Consider the following 17,681-nt stretch of genomic DNA (forward strand, 5'->3'; position numbering starts at 1 on the left):
GAATCCTACTCAGAATACCACAGACAAGGTTTAGACCTTTCGGATTCTCAAGAATGGCCGCCAATGGATTCTAGCTTATACCAGGAAGATTCTGATTAAGAAATCGAAGAGATATCCACTCAAGCCTTGTTTGCATGTAGAACGGAAGTGGTTGTCAGGCACGCGTTCATAAGTGAGAATGATGATGAGCGTCACATAATCATCACATTCATCAAGTTCTTAGGTGCGAATGAATATCTTAGAACAAGAATGAGCTGAATTGAATATAAAATAGTAGTAATTGCATTGATACTCGAGGTACAGCAGAGCTCCACACCTTAATCTATGGTGTGTAGAAACTCCACCGTTGAAAATACATAAGAACAAGGTCTAGGCATGGCCGAGAGGCCAGCCCCCATGATCTAAGAACTAGACGTCCAAAGATGATCAAAAGATCTAAAGTGATCCAAAGATGAAAATACAATAGCAAAAGGTCCTATTTATAGAGAACTAGTAGTTTAGGGTTTACAGAAATGAGTAAATGACGTAAAAATCTACTTCCGGGCCCAGTTGGTGTGTGCTTGGGCTGAGCATTGAAGCTTTCATGTGTAGAGACTTTTCTTGGAGTTAAACGCCAGCTTTTGTGCCAGTTTGGGCGTTTAACTCCCATTCTTGTGCCAGTTCCGGCGTTTAACGCCAGGCAATCTTAGGCTGATTTGGAACGCCCGTTTGGGCCATCAAATCTCGTGTAAAGTATGGACTATTATATATTGCTGGAAAGCCCAGGATGTCTACTTTCCAACGCAATTGAGAGCGCGCCAATTAGGCTTTTGTAGATCTAGATAATCCACTTCGAGTGTAGGGAGGTCAGAATCCAATAGCATCTGCAGTCCTTTTCAGCCTCTGAATCAGATTTTTGCTCAGGTCCCTCAATTTCAGCCAGAAAATACATGAAATCACAGAAAAACACACAAACTCATAGTAAAGTCAAGAAAAGTGAATTTTAACTAAAAACTAATAAAAATATAATAAAAACTAACTAAAACATACTAAAAACATACTAAAAACAATGCCAAAAAGCGTATAAATTATCCGCTCATCACCTAACAAAGGTCCAAACCAAACGGACTACTAAAAAATAACTTCAAGACCAAAGTAGGGAAGTCGACATACAAGTTGGACCCAAACATCCACAACCTCAAAATCAAGTCAAAGAGGCAATCACAAGAGATCGGACAACAAGGCTCTGACATCCCAAAAAGCTACCAGACAGATGCAGACAAACATGTTATAAAAGGAAACGAAGTTATAATATTAACAAGGCTCGAAGAGACCACCCAAAGTCAACCTCAAAAAAGCCTAAGTAAATACGTTGTTTTTCCAAAAATAAAGTTGCTAACAGCAAAGCAACTAAAAGTGTTCAGAGAACAAAATAATGAAACTACAAAACAAAAAGAGCTTAAAGACCTACAGGTCGTGCCATACACATCCAAGAAAATTCATAAAAACTACATAGGGTTCAGAGATTCTCTAGCGGTAGCATCTCGGGGCGAAGGAGGCTGAGTCTAAAGGGGCACTGCATCTACTGTACCATCATCTCGGTTCAGAATTTGAACATCGGGATCAGACTCTGGTTGAGCGACTTCAGCCGAAGTAGAGGAGGGCGAAATATTAGAGGTTTTTGCAGAAGAGACAACAGGAGGGCCGACATCATCATCATCATCAGGATCATCAGGAACAATCTTACCATCCCTAACAATGTTGTCCAGGCTAAAAAGGGAAAGGTCAAGCTCCAGCGCAAGAACTCAAACTTGCTCCTTCAGATTCTCATAAGCAGCATTAACACTGCCTACAAGGTGACCTTGGAGTTCGGTATAATCAGCCCGAACAGATTCCAAGCTGTTCTTGAGATCCATCATCTCTCTATAGGTGGTAACATTGCTCTCCTTATATTTCATAGCTGTGTCCTCAGCTAATCTCACAGAGGCCGCCAGACCAATAGCCCGAGTCTTCTCCCCCTTCAGCGCCTTCTCCAGCTTGGTCACTTTCACCTCAAGCTCCTCTTTTAAACCCTTAATCCGGTCAAACTCTGACTTGGCCTCCTCCATAAAGGCCTTTGTAGCATGGATAGGAAGATCTTGAGCGGTACGGTATAAAGCTGCTCCCATGTGTACCAGTTTAACGCCACTTCGAGTAATAAAGTCTAAATGATGAAGAATGGATACATCATCAGTAGGCTTGACACCATAAGGAGCAATCTGTTGATCAACAAACCCGACAACATCAAAATTAAGAGCATCCAGATTAAAAGGCTCGACAGTCCGAGGTCTTTTTGGAGGAGGAATGGCAGTAGGAGAAGAAGTAGCAGCAGAGGCCTGGGGAGGATTAACTAAATGGACCTGCGGTGTTGGGATCACCCTCCTCGGCCCAATAGAACTCGAGATCGGTCTCTTAGGAGGAACTTCAGAAGATCCCTCCCCTGCAGCCTTGGCCGAGATATTCTGTGCAGTAGTAGCTTTTCTCGCCTTTTTAAAGGCCTTCATGGAATCATTGATCTTAGCCATCTCTGAAAAAACAAATCAAAACAAGTTACAAAACTGGAGGAAAAGAAGTAAAAACAAAACATAACAAAAAGAAGTCGGTCTCTACCTAGTTCGGCTCAGACAAGAGAAGGGTCCCCCAAGATGTGTCAAGATGGGGAGGTTCCCCCCAAATATCCTCCAACATAGTTACAAAGGCCTACTCGACCTCATCAAGTATCTCCCACGAGTATAGAGACACTACAACATTCTTCTCCCAACACAAAGGGAAGGCAGGTTCACCATTTGCTTCTAGGAAAAAAGGTCGAGCTCCCTCAACAGCTCGAACCTTGAAAAAGTAGTTCTTAAAGTCCCTAAAGGACTCATCGTACATGGAAAAAACTTTGTGCCATTGGGCAGTGATAAACCACTATTTTATGGTTTACAATGTGCTTAATTGTGTGGTTTTATCATGGTCTTTACCCACTTATTCATATAATTAGCATGCATTTATATTTCCTTCCTAAAATTATTACATGATTGAAAACATGCTTCTTTGGTCTTAATTTAGCTAATCTTAATCCTCTCTTATTACCATTCGATGCCTTGATCTGTGTGTTAAGTATTTCAGGCTTTATAGGGCATGAATGAGTGAGAGATTGGGAAGGAAGCTTGCAAAAATGGAAGGAACACAAGAAATTAAGGAGATGACCAGTGAGAAGTGACGCGTACGCGTCAGCGACGCGACCGCGCGGAAGAAAGGAATTCGCAGTGACGCGGCCGCATGGCTCACGCGACCGCGCGGATTGGAAAAGCACAAGTGGCGCAGAAGCGTGGACAGCGCGAACGCGTGGCAGGGAAAAACGCGAATGACGCATCCGCATGAATGACGCGATCGCGTGACGTGCGCGATCTGCAGAAATACAAAAGTCGCTGGCATAGATTCTGGGCCGCATTTCAACCCAGTTTTCGGCCCAAAAACACAGATTAAAGTCAGGAAACTTGCAGAGACTCATCATGCTCTCATAATTCACTTTTCATAGTTTAGATATAGTTTTTAGAGAGAGAGGTTCTCTCCTCTCTCTTAGGATTTAGGATTAGAATTCCTCTTAAAGGATTTAGGATTTATTATTATTTCAACTTATAATTCTTCTGAGCTCCAGGTTTAATATTCCTTTATTTTGACTTCTCTTATTTTTAATTATATATGTTGCCAATTTGGCTTAATGACATTCATGTTATGATTTTCTTAATAAATATTATTTGAGGTATTTTCAGATTTATGATTTGTTTCTCTTATTTATGATATAAATAATTTAGATTTTTCTACCTTTTGGCTTTGGTTGATTAATTGATGACTCTTGAGTTATCAAACTCATTGTTGATTGAAAATTGGAATTCTTCAAGAATTGATTCGAGATCCAATAACGCTAACTTTTCCCAAGGAAAAACTGGGACTTGAGGATTCGAATTAATTCATTCACTTGACTTACCTTCATAGTTAGAGGTTAACAAAGTGGGAGAAAAATCCAATTCTCATCACAATTGATAAGGATAACTAGGATAGGACTTCCAGTTCTCATACCTTGCCAAGAGTTTATTTTACAGTTATTTATTTAGTTTACTTGTCATTTATCATATCTACTCCTCATTCTTGAAACCCCCAAATTTACAATCTCCATAACCAATAATAAGAACATACCTCCCTGCAATTCCTTGAGAAGACGACCCGAGGTTTAAATACTTCAATTATCAATTTATTTAGGGGTTTGTTACTTGTGACAACCAAAACGTTTGCACGAAGGGATTTTTGTTGGTTTAGAAACTATATCTACAACGCGACTTTATAAAATTCTTTACTAGCAAAAATCCTAAAGTTAAAATGGCGCCGTTGCCGGGGAATTGCAAACGTGTGTCTTATTTTGGTTATTGTAAATATTTTTCAAAAAAAAATTTTTTATTCAAATCTTTTTCAAAAATCACATCTTTTTCAAAATCTTATGTTATTTTTTTTTCAAAAATCATTTTTTTTCAAAATGTTTTCTTTTTGCTAGTTTTTGTTTCTATTTTCTCTCATTACTATGAACTCTCACCCCTTTTGCTATGAGTCTGGTTACAATTATGTTGCAGGTAGAGGAAATTACAATGAGAACATGCATCTAGTTGGAAGTATCAAAGATGGGAGGAGCCACAAGGATTTGATCAACCCTCATGGCAACAACCACCTCCAATGGACTATCAACAACCATTTTGTGATGCATACCAAGATAACGGCTATGGTGAGCACTCTTTTGACTATCAACAACCACCACCATACGCCTCTGAACCCTCTCCTCAACATAGCTTTGGACCACCATACTCACAAGCCCCTTTCTACCATTCACCTCCATATGACCCTAACCCGTATCCACCACGCCAACCACCTTATGAGCCATATGAATCATATATAGAACCACCCCAATTCCAACCCAATTACTCCCAAGAACCATCACCTCCACATGCACCATATCCATATCCATCAATCCAAGAGCCTTATGGTTCTACTTATGATACCCAAGCGGAACAAGAATCAACGGATCGTCTCAAGGAAATAGTGGATCGATTTCAGGCAACCCTTCATCAATTGAATCAAACGATAAATCAATTAGCTTCCCGATGTTCGGACACTCAAGGAACCCCCATGGCTTCATGTGGACAATCTAATGAAGAACGTAGCAAGAAAGAGACACTAGAAACTCAAGTGAACAGTACGGAGCATGACTTTATACTGGAACAAGTGGAGAAAGCCGGAATTATTGAAGAAGAAGAAGTGGTTGAAGACTTAGGAGATGCAGAATCTCCATGGGAAAGTCCAGTCATAGAACCCTCTTCCAAGACGTTTGAAATTGATGCTGAGGAGGGTGTACAAACTCCAAGGCATATCACAGTTGAAGACTTGGAAGAGGTTGATCAAGAGATGGAGATTCAAGAAGAAGAAGAAGCACAACCTCCCATGCCCTTGGTGAGCAATGAAGAAAAGATTGAATCAGAAGAAAACTACCAAGAGGAAGAGATTGGTATTAAAGAAGTTTGCAAAGAGGTGGACGTTGTCAAAGAGCACAAGGGAGTGGAGCTTGGAATCACCTTGCCAAAGTTGTTGGAGACCCCTCCCCCTAAGTTGCCATCATCCTTCACAATATTCAAGTGGGTAAAATTCATATCCCTTAGCTTTCTAATTCCACTTGAATATGGGCTACTGGAGACGGATGGTCAACTTAGAGCTTTTTGTGGCATTAAGAGTAAGAGGAAAATGGCCAGTGGTAAGAATTGTCAAGCAAGGTTCAACATGATTGTGTGCTCAAAGTTTAAATGCAAAGGTTGGTGTAAAGCTCAACTGAATGGGTCTAGGAAGTTGTCTGGCTGCTTCAGTGAGAATTCAGACTATTTGCCACCCGGCTTGAACAATATTGCTCAACAAGAAGACGGGTGCAAAAGCAAGATTTGGGACCCCGGAATTCAATCTAGAAATCAACACTCTTGGGGCCTTGTCACTTGCTTTAACTTACTTGAAGGCTTTCTGTGCCTAGTTTGGGACCCCGGAGGCTACTGGAACTCCAAACATTGGTGGAGATTTCTGGATGAGTTCAAGCACAAGCCGCCATAACAGGAAGCTCCTCAAATGTCCAACTTAAGGACTTTAACTAAAAGTGCTAGGTGGGAGACAACCCACCATGGTATGATCATTCCTTTTTCAATTTTCATTTTAGTTTGTTTTGTTTGTTTTCGAGTTTTGATTGAACCTGGAATCATGCATACTTGCATAGCATTCATATTAAGCATTGCATTCTGCATACTGCATTAAAAAAAGGGAAAACACGCACTTGACGCGGCAGCCTCGCTGACTCGTCCGCGTCACTAGTGCGTTGGGTAGAAAAGAATTGAACAAAGAGTCACGCGAGAGCGTGGCTGGAGGCGCGCCTTTAGCATAATTTGACCTCACGCGACCGCGTCGCTCACGCGACCGTGTCATGTGAAACTTTGGCCTTCCACGCGACCGCGTCACCCACGCGGCCGCGTGCCATGAAAATCGACGTCAAAAAGGTGCATGGCCGAAAGTTGTACTGGAATTGGGCTGGACTCGTGCTAGAAGCCCAAGCCCTCCCACGCGAACGCGTGCCCCACACGACCGTGTCGTCTTTCAAAAATGGCCATCCACGCGATCGCGTCACCCACGCGACCGCGTCACCCAGATTTTTGGCAAAATGCAATTCAAACAGAGAGTTGTGCGAATGCGAGGCTGCACTCGCGCCACTAGCACAAATCAAGTGATGCGATCGCGTGACCCACGCGTCCGTGTCGCCTGACCTTATTGCGCACCACACAGCCGCGTCACCTATGCGATCGTGTCGCCAGCGTCGCACACCTTAACCCAATATGCCAAAATATTTTATCTTTTCTTCCCCAATCCTAAATTTTCCTCCCTCCTTTCTTACTTACTTCTTCTTCCCTTCTTTCCCTTCTCATTTTTTTTATCTTTCATTTTCTTTTACTTAATTGCATACTTTCATTCATTGCATTATTTTCATTGGTGTTGGAATTTTATTTAGGTCATTGTTTTTTTTTCTATATTTTTTTGGATTATTTGACAATTATATATTACTTTTTAAAGGGTTGCTTGTATGTTCTAATTAATATTTTCAATAATATATTCACCATAAATGCTAAGTGTTTGTGAAAAAGCCCGTATGGCATTGTACATTATTTTAAATTATTCTCTTCTACTATTCAATGCCTGCTTTTCACAAATTTCCTTTACTATTTTATTAATTAAATATAATTGTTAATACAAACGTTATTGTTAGTTTCTCACGACTAACAATACATTAAAGCTTTTGATGCTTGATCTATGCTACTCATGCCCTTGCCGGCATGCTAATAAACATCTTGCATCCAATACTCCCCATGCATTGCTATATTTCCATTGATGAACTGATCACATGGAATCGCGACCATGTCTTTCATTCACTATTTTTTTTACTTGGCATGATTATCACTCGTACCGCCCTCCTCTTTGCTCCATCCCTTTGACTTCATGTCCCTTTCTCTTCTCCCTTTTTTAGGCTGGCCACCAGAATGGGTAAAGAGAAAGCTTCTACAACGAGCAACAGCTGAGGAACCACAACACCCACCCACCTATACATCTCAGCATGCACCGAGGACGGTGCAATCATTAAGTGTGGGGAGATCGATACCAATCTCCACGGGTTAGTTAGTCCCTTCTCAACACCAATTTTTGTTTTTCATTGTCGCATTTACATGTTTGATTGCATGTTAGTTTTTTTGTGCATATTTTACCACTTAGTTAAAGTAATATTTTCTTTTTCAAGAAATTTTTATAGTATTTCATTAATTTGAATAAAACTTTTTGAAAAACTTGTTTGAAGAAATATTACTTTGGAACATAGTTTAGAGCTCGAACACACAAAACCAGTGAGATTTTAAGCCTATTTGATTGGTTGCATTTTATCAACCAATATTTTATTTTTGGTGTGTGTTTCTCTCTCTAAAAATTGTGATCTTTGTCTTGCTTAATTCTATATTTCCATTATTTGATGTATGCATGCACTTATATGATTGAGGCCTTGTTTCACTGAGCTTACATACCCTTATGGCCTTACCTTTTATTATCCTTTGCAAACCCATGTTGAGCCTATTTTACCCCTTGTTCTTTACTTTAGCTCATCACTAACTCTAAGCGAAAAACAATAATGTCCCTAATTTGAATCCTTGATTAGCTTAGACTAGTGAGAATGCTCATGAATTAAGTGTGGGGAAAAGTGGGTTTGGAAACGTTTAGTTTGGGAATTGAGTATGTTAGACTTTGTGTGAAAATATGAAAAATGTTAAGAACATGTTTATGCATTCAAACCTCAATCATATGCATTTAAAAAAAAAGCAAGTAATAAAAGGGGACAAAATGCCTCAAAGTAAGTGTTGGTATCAATGCATATGTACTAAACTCAAATTTAGGATGCATGAACATGTAGTAAACACAGTTAATGGGAAGTTAGATTTTGTATTTTAATTAAATGAATTGTCTTAAGTTAGGTGGAAAGTTTATGTTAATTAAGGATTCAGATTTTAGTCCACTTGGCCAAATACAATCCTACCTTGACCCTAACCCCATTACAACCCTTAAAAGACCTCTTGATTTGTGTATTGGTGCATTAAATTTTTGTTGATTGTTAGATGAAGAGCAAGCCATAGAAAGCAAGATTAGTAGAGAATCGAGAGAATTGACCCTAGACACTTGAGATTTAGAATGATGTACACTACTAGTAAGGGTTCAGTGCTTAATTCTATGTTCCCTGCTTTTATGAGCTATCTTCTTCTTGCAAGTTATTTATATTGTATTTTGTGATTTGAATTAGTGAAATCCAGTTCATATTTATTCTTGAAAGATTTATTTACTTTTTCACCAAGTAGGTAGAACCATTTTAGCATGTAGTTGCATTCACATTTCATAGGTTGCATTGCATGAGTCTTGCCTTTCCCTACTCATTTATTTGGTCTCCTTGAGTTTAGCATGAGGACATGCTAATGTTTAAGTGTGGGGAGGTTGATAAACCACTATTTTATGGTTTACAATGTGCTTAATTATGTGGTTTTATCATGGTCTTTACCCACTTATTCATATAATTAGCATGCATTTATATTTCCTTCCTAAAATTATTACATGATTGAAAACATGCTTCTTTGGTCTTAATTTAGCTAATCTTAATCCTCTCTTATTACCATTCGATGCCTTGATCTATGTGTTAAGTGTTTTAGGCTTTATAGGGCATGAATGAGTGAGAGATTGGGAAGGAAGCTTGCAAAAATGGAAGGAACACAAGAAATTGAGGAGATGACCAGCGAGAAGTGACGCGTACGCATCAGCAACACGACCGCGCGGAAGAAAGGAATTCGCAGTGACGCGGCCGCATGGCTCACGCAACCGCACGGATTGGAAAAGCACAATTGACGCGGAAGCGTAGACGACGCGAACGCGTGGCAGGGAAAAACGTGAATGACGCGTCCGCATGAATGATGCGATCGCGTGACGTACGCGATCTGCAGAATTACAAAAGTCGCTGACAGAGATTCTGGGCCGCATTTCAACCCAGTTTTCGGCCCAGAGACACAGATTAAAGTCAGGGAACTTGCAGAGACTCATCATGCTCTCATAATTCACTTTTCATAGTTTAGATGTAGTTTTTAGAGAGAGAGTTTCTCTCCTCTCTCTTAGGATTTAGGATTAGAATTCCTCTTAAAGAATTTAGGATTTATTATTATTTCAACTTATAATTCTTCTGAGCTCCAGGTTTAATATTCCTTTATTTTGACTTCTCTTATTTTTAATTATATATGTTGCCAATTTGGCTTAATGACATTCATGTTATGATTTTCTTAATAAATATTATTTGAGGTATTTTCAGATCTGTGATTTGTTTCTCTTATTTATGATATAAATAATTTAGATTTTTCTACCTTTTGGCTTTGGTTGATTAATTGGTGAATCTTGAGTTATCAAACTCATTGTTGATTGAAAATTGGAATTCTTCAAGAATTGATTCGAGATCCAATAACTCTAACTTTTCCCAAGGAAAAATTGGGACTTGAGGATTCGAATTAATTCATTCAATTGACTTACCTTCATAGTTAGAAGTTAACAAAGTGGGAGAAAAATCCAATTCTCATCACAATTGATAAGGATAACTAGGATAGGACTTCCAGTTCTCATACCTTGCCAAGAGTTTATTTTATAGTTATTTATTTAGTTTACTTGTCATTTATTATATCTGCTCCTCATTCTTGAAACCCCCAAATTTACAATCTCCATAACCAATAATAAGAACATACCTCCCTGCAATTTCTTGAGAAGACGACCCGAGGTTTAAATACTTCGGTTATCAATTTATTTAGGGGTTTGTTACTTGTGACAATCAAAACATTTGCATGAAGGGATTTTTGTTGGTTTAGAAACTATATCTACAATGCGACTTTATAAAATTCTTTACTAGCAAAAATCCTAACGTCAGGCAGACCTGAAAGATACCCAAGAAGCTTTCTTTTTGGTAGCCCCAGGCTTAGTCAGAACAAAGAGGTATAGAAAGAGAGTTTGAGAAGGCGTAACATCTGATTCTTGGCAGAGCAACTGAAAGATCTTGATAAAACCCCAAGGGTTCGGATGGAGTTGGGAGGGAGCAACGTTACACGACCACAACAAGTCAGTCTCAAAGGAAGTAAAAGGGAAAGTAATGCTCAGCTGGCTGAAAAAATAGTCATAGGCATAAAAGAAGGGACGCTCCCCCTGAACCAAGGTCAGGAAAAAAACCGTCTCATCAGAATCGGGTACTACAAGCTCATAATCTTTCTCCTGGGCACAATTACTACAAATCCTATTATGTCTTCTCAGCTCTACACAGAACTCAGCATCTACCACCGAGACACACATCAACACGAGGGAGTCCAGCCAGTCGGACATACCGTCAGGAATCTTGGAAGACGTCTCGACAATATTTTTGTGAGAAGACATAGCCAACTAATCCTACAGCAAGAAAAAAAACGAAAAAAAGAAGAAAATGGATTACTAAAAAACATCTCGGACAAAATATGACACAGAGTAATACAGGCAACAAAAGGAAACCTCAGGACCCACACTAAAGATCCAGGGGCATCCTTTGGAGGCAAGTTATTGAATAAAGGACTTAGGGAAACCTACAAGTCTACATCTCTACATATTCTAACAGGAAGATAATGCCCTTTTCAACAAAAGCGACACTCTGAGAAAGAAAGCCATGAGCTACAAATCAAAAGTCATCAAAATAACTACCTCCCCAACTCATAGTCTCAGCTTATCAACAAACAACGAAAGTATCAGGAAGAAAATCAAAACAAGCCACCAAAAAAAAGCATTACTTTCTATAAAGGTTCATCAGTAAAATCATCAACATAGCGAAAGTCATCAAGAGGAGCAACATTTTGGGTAAAGAAAACAGGTTCATAAAAACCAGTAAAACATGCAGCACAGCAACAAATAAGCACGACGACGCAAAAAGGTTCGAGCTTCCCAACATGCATTCAAGCAAAACCAAAACTTTACCAAAAAAACCGAAGGCAAAGCAAAATAAGTAAAGAAGCAGAAAAAAGAACCAACCTGGAAAAAGGAAGCTTCGAAGGAAACTAAGGACGGAAAAATAGAAACCGGAATAGCCTTTCAAAGAAAGCACCAACGATCACCAAACAACGTCGCAGGGAGAAACGCGAAACAGCAAATTTCAGGCAAAAACAGAAAGTGAGAAAGAAAAGGGGAAGTTACGAAACATAGAAGAGAAACCGTTTTGCGAAAAGTTCAAAATAAACAAAGAAACAGAGCATTAAAAGAATTAATGAGGTTATTAAATTCTCGCGCATTCCCAAAGCAAGAGACGTGCGTTTTCAAAAGAATAAAAATTCAAAAAGGAAATGTTCCGCATTCTAAGGAGAACTCTACAAAGATGAAGTCGACAAAATGCTCGAGTTCGGCTTCATCATAGAAGGGTCGAAGTCCTAAAATTAAGACTCGACCTCAAAAGAAAGACCGAGCTCGAGCATGGGCACTGTTCATACCCTGGGTCGAGCTGTACGACCTGGGATGTTTAGCAACGAGACGACTGACATATTCAGGTCAAACTACCCGACCTCTTCTCAAAGAGCTCGGCCAAATTGCCAGGGAAGCCCAATAAAGGGCCCAAATAGAGGAACACGACCCAAGTCCAAAGGCAGCCCAAGCCTATAGAGATAAGGGCGGTTCCCATGAAGATAAGATAAGATAAGATAAGATAAGATAACTAACTTATCTTATCTGAAAAGGTCACTCTACACCATTATAAATACACTGGAGCACCCTGGTATAACTCATACTCTGATTCTACTAAAAACCTGCTTAATACCTGGTGGACGAAATTGTGATCAATGTATTCTTTGAGTAGTACTTATATAGAAATTGAAATTGGCACGAGTGAAATCACAACTCCGTTCAACTAACCAGCAAGTGTACTGGGTCGTCCAAGTAATACCTTACGTGAGTAAGGGTCGAATCCACAGAGATTGTTGGTATGAAGCAAGCTATGGTCACCTTGCAAATCTCAGTTAGGCGGATTGAACATTTGTAATAGTGATAATTTGATTGTTCTAATAAAAAGGAATAATAAAAGGGATAGAGATACTTATGCAGATTCATTGGTAGGAATTTCAGATAAGCGGAATGGAGGTGCTGTAGAGCTCTAGGACGCCTGCTCTCCTATTCCTTCTACCCAATCCTTCTTACTCCTCTCCATGGCAAGCTTTGTATAGGGGTTCACTATCAGCTGTGGCTACTTTCATTCCTCTCGGGGAAATAACCTGCACGGCTGTCACTCGCACAGCTAACCAGTCTGGAGGCATCACCCATGGTTGATAGCTACATCCCATCCTCGCAGTGAAAGCTATGCACGCACTCTGTCACAGTACGGCCAATCACCGGTTGGTTCCCGCTCCTACTGGAATAGAATCCCTCTTTTGCGTTTGTCACTAACGCCCAGCAGGTTAAAGTTTGAAGCACGTCACAGTCATTCATGAACGGAATCCTACTCGGAATACCACAGACAAGGTGAGACTTTCCGGATTCCCAGGATCCTACTCGGAACACCACAGACAAGGTTGGACTTTCCGGATCTAGATGAATGCCGCCATCTATCTAGCTTATACCACGAAGATTCTGTTGGGGAACCTAAGAGATATACATTCAAGCCTTGTTACACGCAGAACGGAAGTGGTTGTCAATCACGCGCGTTCATAAGTGAGAATGATGATGAGAGTTATTAGCTCATCACATTCATCATGTTCTTGAGTACGAATGAATATCTTGGAATAAGAATAAGATAGAGAATTGAATAAAAGAAAATAGAACTTCATTAATCTTTGAGGTACAGCAGAGCTCCACACCCTTAATCTATGGTGTGCAGAAACTCCACCGTTGAAAATACATAAGTAAAAGAAGGTTCAGGCATGGCCGAATGGCCAGCCCCCTAAACGTGATCAATGATCTCCTAAGATGAAGAATAAAATAAAACTGAGATCAAAAGATGATTGATACATTAGTAAATCATCCTATTTATAATAAACTAGCTCCTAGGGTTTACATGAGTAAGTAATTGATGCATAAATCCACTTCCGGGGCCCACTTGGTGTGTGCTTGGGCTGAGCTTGATTTATCCACGAGCAGAGGCTCCTCTTGGAGTTGAATTTCGAGTTATGATGTGCTTTGGGCGTTCAACTCCGGATTATGACGTTTTTCTGGCGTTTAACTCCAGAAAGGAGCGTGTACTTGGCGTTCAACGCCAGTTTGCGTCGTCATTCTTCGAATAAAGTATGGACTATTATATATTGCTGGAAAGCCCTGGATGTCTACTTTCCAACGCCGTTGAGAGCGCGCCAATTGGAGTTCTGTAGCTCCAGAAAATCCATTTCGAGTGCAGGGAGGTCAGAATCCAACAGCATCAGCAGTCCTTTTGTCAGCCTTTTTCAGAGTTTTGCTCAAATCCCTCAATTTCAGTCAGAATTTACCTGAAATCACAGAAAAACACACAAACTCATAGTAAAGTCCAGAAATGTGAATTTAACATAAAAACTTATGAAAACATCCCTAAAAGTAGCTCAAACTTACTAAAAACTATATAAAAACAATGCCAAAAAGCGTATAAATTATCCGCTCATCACAACACCAAACTTAAATTGTTGCTTGTCCCCAAGCAACTGAAAATCAAATAGGATAAAAAGAAGAGAATATACTATAAAGTCCAAAATATCAATGAATAATAATTTAATTACATGAGCGGGACTTGTAGCTTTTTGCTTCTGAACAGTTTTGGCATCTCACTTTTTCCTTTGAAGTTCAGAGTGATTGGCATCTTTAGGAACTTAGAATTTCAGATAGTGTTATTGACTTTCCTAGTTAAGCATGTTGATTCTTGAACACAGCTACTTTTGAGTCTTGGCCGTGGCCCTAAGCACTTTGTCTTCCAGTATTACCACCGGATACACAAATGCCACAGACACATAACTGGGTGAACCTTTTCAGATTGTGACTCAGCTTTGCTAGAGTCCCCAGTTAGTGGTGTCCAGAGCTCTTAAGCACACTCTTTTGCCTTGGATCACGACTTTAACCACTCAGTCTCAAGCTTTTCACTTGGACCTTCATGACACAAGCACATGGTTAGGGACAGCTTGGTTTAGCCGCTTAGGCCTGGATTTAATTTCCTTGGGCCCTCCTATCCATTGATGCTCAAAGCCTTGGATCCTTTTTACCCTTGCCTTTTGGTTTTAAGGGCTATTGGCTTTTTCTACTGCTCCTTCTTTTTCTATATACTCTTTTTAGATCTCTACTCTTTTTTTTTTTTTTTTTTTCACTGCTTTTTCTTGCTTCAAGAATCAATTCCATGAATTTTTCAGATCATCAATAACATCTCTCTTTGTTCATCATTCTTTCAAGAACCAACAATTTTAACACTCATAAACAACAAGATCCAAAGACATATGCACTGTTCATTCATTCATTCAGAAAACAAAAGCATTGTCACCACATCAAAATAATTAAACTAAATTCAATAATAATTTCGAAAATTATGTACTTCTTGTTCTTTTGAATTAAAACATTTTTCTTTTAAGAGAGGTGAAGGACTAATGGATTTTATTCATAGCTTTAAGGCATGGTTACATACTAATGATCATGAAATAAAGACACAAAACATAGATAAACATAATAATTAAAAACCGAAAACAGAAAGAAATAAAGAACAAGGAATGAATCCACCTCTAGTGGCGTCTTCTTCTTGAAGGACCAATGATGTTCTTCAACTCTTCTATGTCCCTTCCTTGCCTTTGTTGCTCCTCCCTCATTGCTCTTTGATCTTCTCTTATTTCTTGAAGAGTGAGGGCGTGCTCATGGTGTTCCACCCTTAGTTGTTCCACATTATGGCTCAAATCTTCCAAGGAGGTGCTAAGTTGCTCCCAATAGTTGTTGGGAGGAAAGTGCATTCCATGAGGCATTTGTTGATGGTGAACCTCCTCTTGTTCTCCTTGAGGGCCGTGAGGAACTTCCCTTGTTTGCTCCATCCTTTTCTTGGTGATGGGCTTGTCTTCTTCTATGGAGGCATCTCCATCTATGATAACTCCGGCTGAATAACATAGATGGCATATGAGGTGAGGGAATGCTAGCCGTGCCATGTATGAAGGTTTGTCAGCTATTTTGTAGAGTTCATTGGCTATGACTTCATGAACCTCTACTTCTTCACCAATCATGATGCTATGAACCATGATGGCCCGATCCATAGTAACTTCAGATCGGTTGCTTGTGGGGATGATGGATCTTTGAATGAACTCCAACCATCCTCTAGCTACAGGCTTGAGGTCCAGTCTTCTTAGTTGGACTGGCTTGCCTTTGGAGTCAACTCTCCATTGGGCGCCTTCCACACAAATGTCCCTAAGGACTTGGTCCAACCTTTGATCAAAGTTGACCCTTCTAGTGTAGGGGTGTTCATCACCTTGCATCATAGGCAAATGAAACGCCAACCTCACATTTTCCGGACTAAAATCCAAGTATTTCCCCCTAACCATTGTGAGATAATTCTTTGGGCTTGGGTTCATGCTTTGGTCATGGTTTCTAGTGATCCATGCATTGGCATAGAACTCTTGAACCATTAAAATTCCAACTTGTTGTATGGGGTTGGCTATGACTTCCCAACCTCTTCTTTGAATTTCATGTCGGATTTCCGGATACTCATTCTTCTTGAGTTTGAAAGGGACCTCAGGGATCACTTTCTTCTTTGCCACAACATCATAGAAGTGGTCTTGATGGCTCTTGGAGATGAATCTCTCCTTCTCCCATGACTCGGAAGTGGAAGCTTTTGCCTTCCCTTTTCCTTTTCTTGAGGAAACTCCGGCCTTGGGTGCCATTGATGGTGAATGAAAAATAAAAAGCTTAGGCTTTTTACCACACCAAACTTAAAATTTGCTTGTCCTCAAGCAAAAAGAAAAGAAGAGTAGAAGAAGAAGAAGAAAATATGGTAGAGAGGGAGAAGAGAGGGTTCGGCTATGTGGGAGAATGTGGGGTTGTGTTGTGTGAAAATGGAAAAGAAAAGAAGGGTATTTATAGGGAGGGGGGAGGGTATAGGTTCGGCCATTTTGGGTGGGAGAGGGTGGGAATTGAATTTGAAAGTAGTGGGGGGTAGGTGGGGTGTATGGGGAAGAGGAGGATGATGTGAATGGTGAATGGGGTAATTGGGAAGAGGAATTGAGGTGATAGGTGAAGGTTTTTGGGAAGTGTGACATTGAGAATGAGATTTGGATTAGAAGAGTGTGATTAGGATTAAAAGAAAAGGTAGGTGGGGATCCTGTGGGGTTCACAGATCCTTGAGGTGATCCTGTGGGGGTCCACAGATCCTGAGGTGTCAAGGAATTCCATCCTTGCACCAAATAGGCATGTAAAATGCCTTCATGCATCATTCTGGCGTTCAAACGCCCATTGGTGCATGTTCTGGGCGTTAAACGCCCATGTAATGCATGTTTCTGGCGTTGAACGCCAGTTCCATGCTTGTTTCTGGCGTTCAGCGCCAGATTGTCCTCTGTGTGCGCATCCTGGCGTTAAACGCCAGGATGTAGCTTGTTTTGGGCGTTCAGCGCCAGAATGGTGCTCTGTTCTGGCGTTGAACGCCGGCCAGATGCATCTTCTGGGCGTTGAACGCCGGCCCGTGCGTCCTCCAGGGTGAAAATTTTTTTCTTCTGTTTTTGACTCTGTTTTTAATTTTTTTGATTTTTTTTGTGACTCCTCATGATCATGTACCTAATTCAACACAAAAATAACACCAAAATAAAATAAAATAAAATTAGATAAATAAAATTGGGTTGCCTCCCAACAAGCGCTTCTTTAATGTCAATAGCTTGACAGTGGCTCTCATGGAGCCACAAGGTGATCAGGTCAATGTTAGTGTATAGTCCCAACACCAAACTTAGAGTTTGGATATGGGGTTTGGACACCAAACTTAGAGTTTGGTTGTGGCCTCACAACACCAAACTTAGAGTTTGACTGTGTGGGCTCTTCTTGACTCTGAACTGAGAGAAGCTCTTCATGCTTACTCCCTTTTG

Source organism: Arachis stenosperma, chromosome 7 (assembly GCF_014773155.1).
Source record: "Arachis stenosperma cultivar V10309 chromosome 7, arast.V10309.gnm1.PFL2, whole genome shotgun sequence".
Classification (NCBI taxonomy): Eukaryota; Viridiplantae; Streptophyta; class Magnoliopsida; order Fabales; family Fabaceae; genus Arachis; species Arachis stenosperma.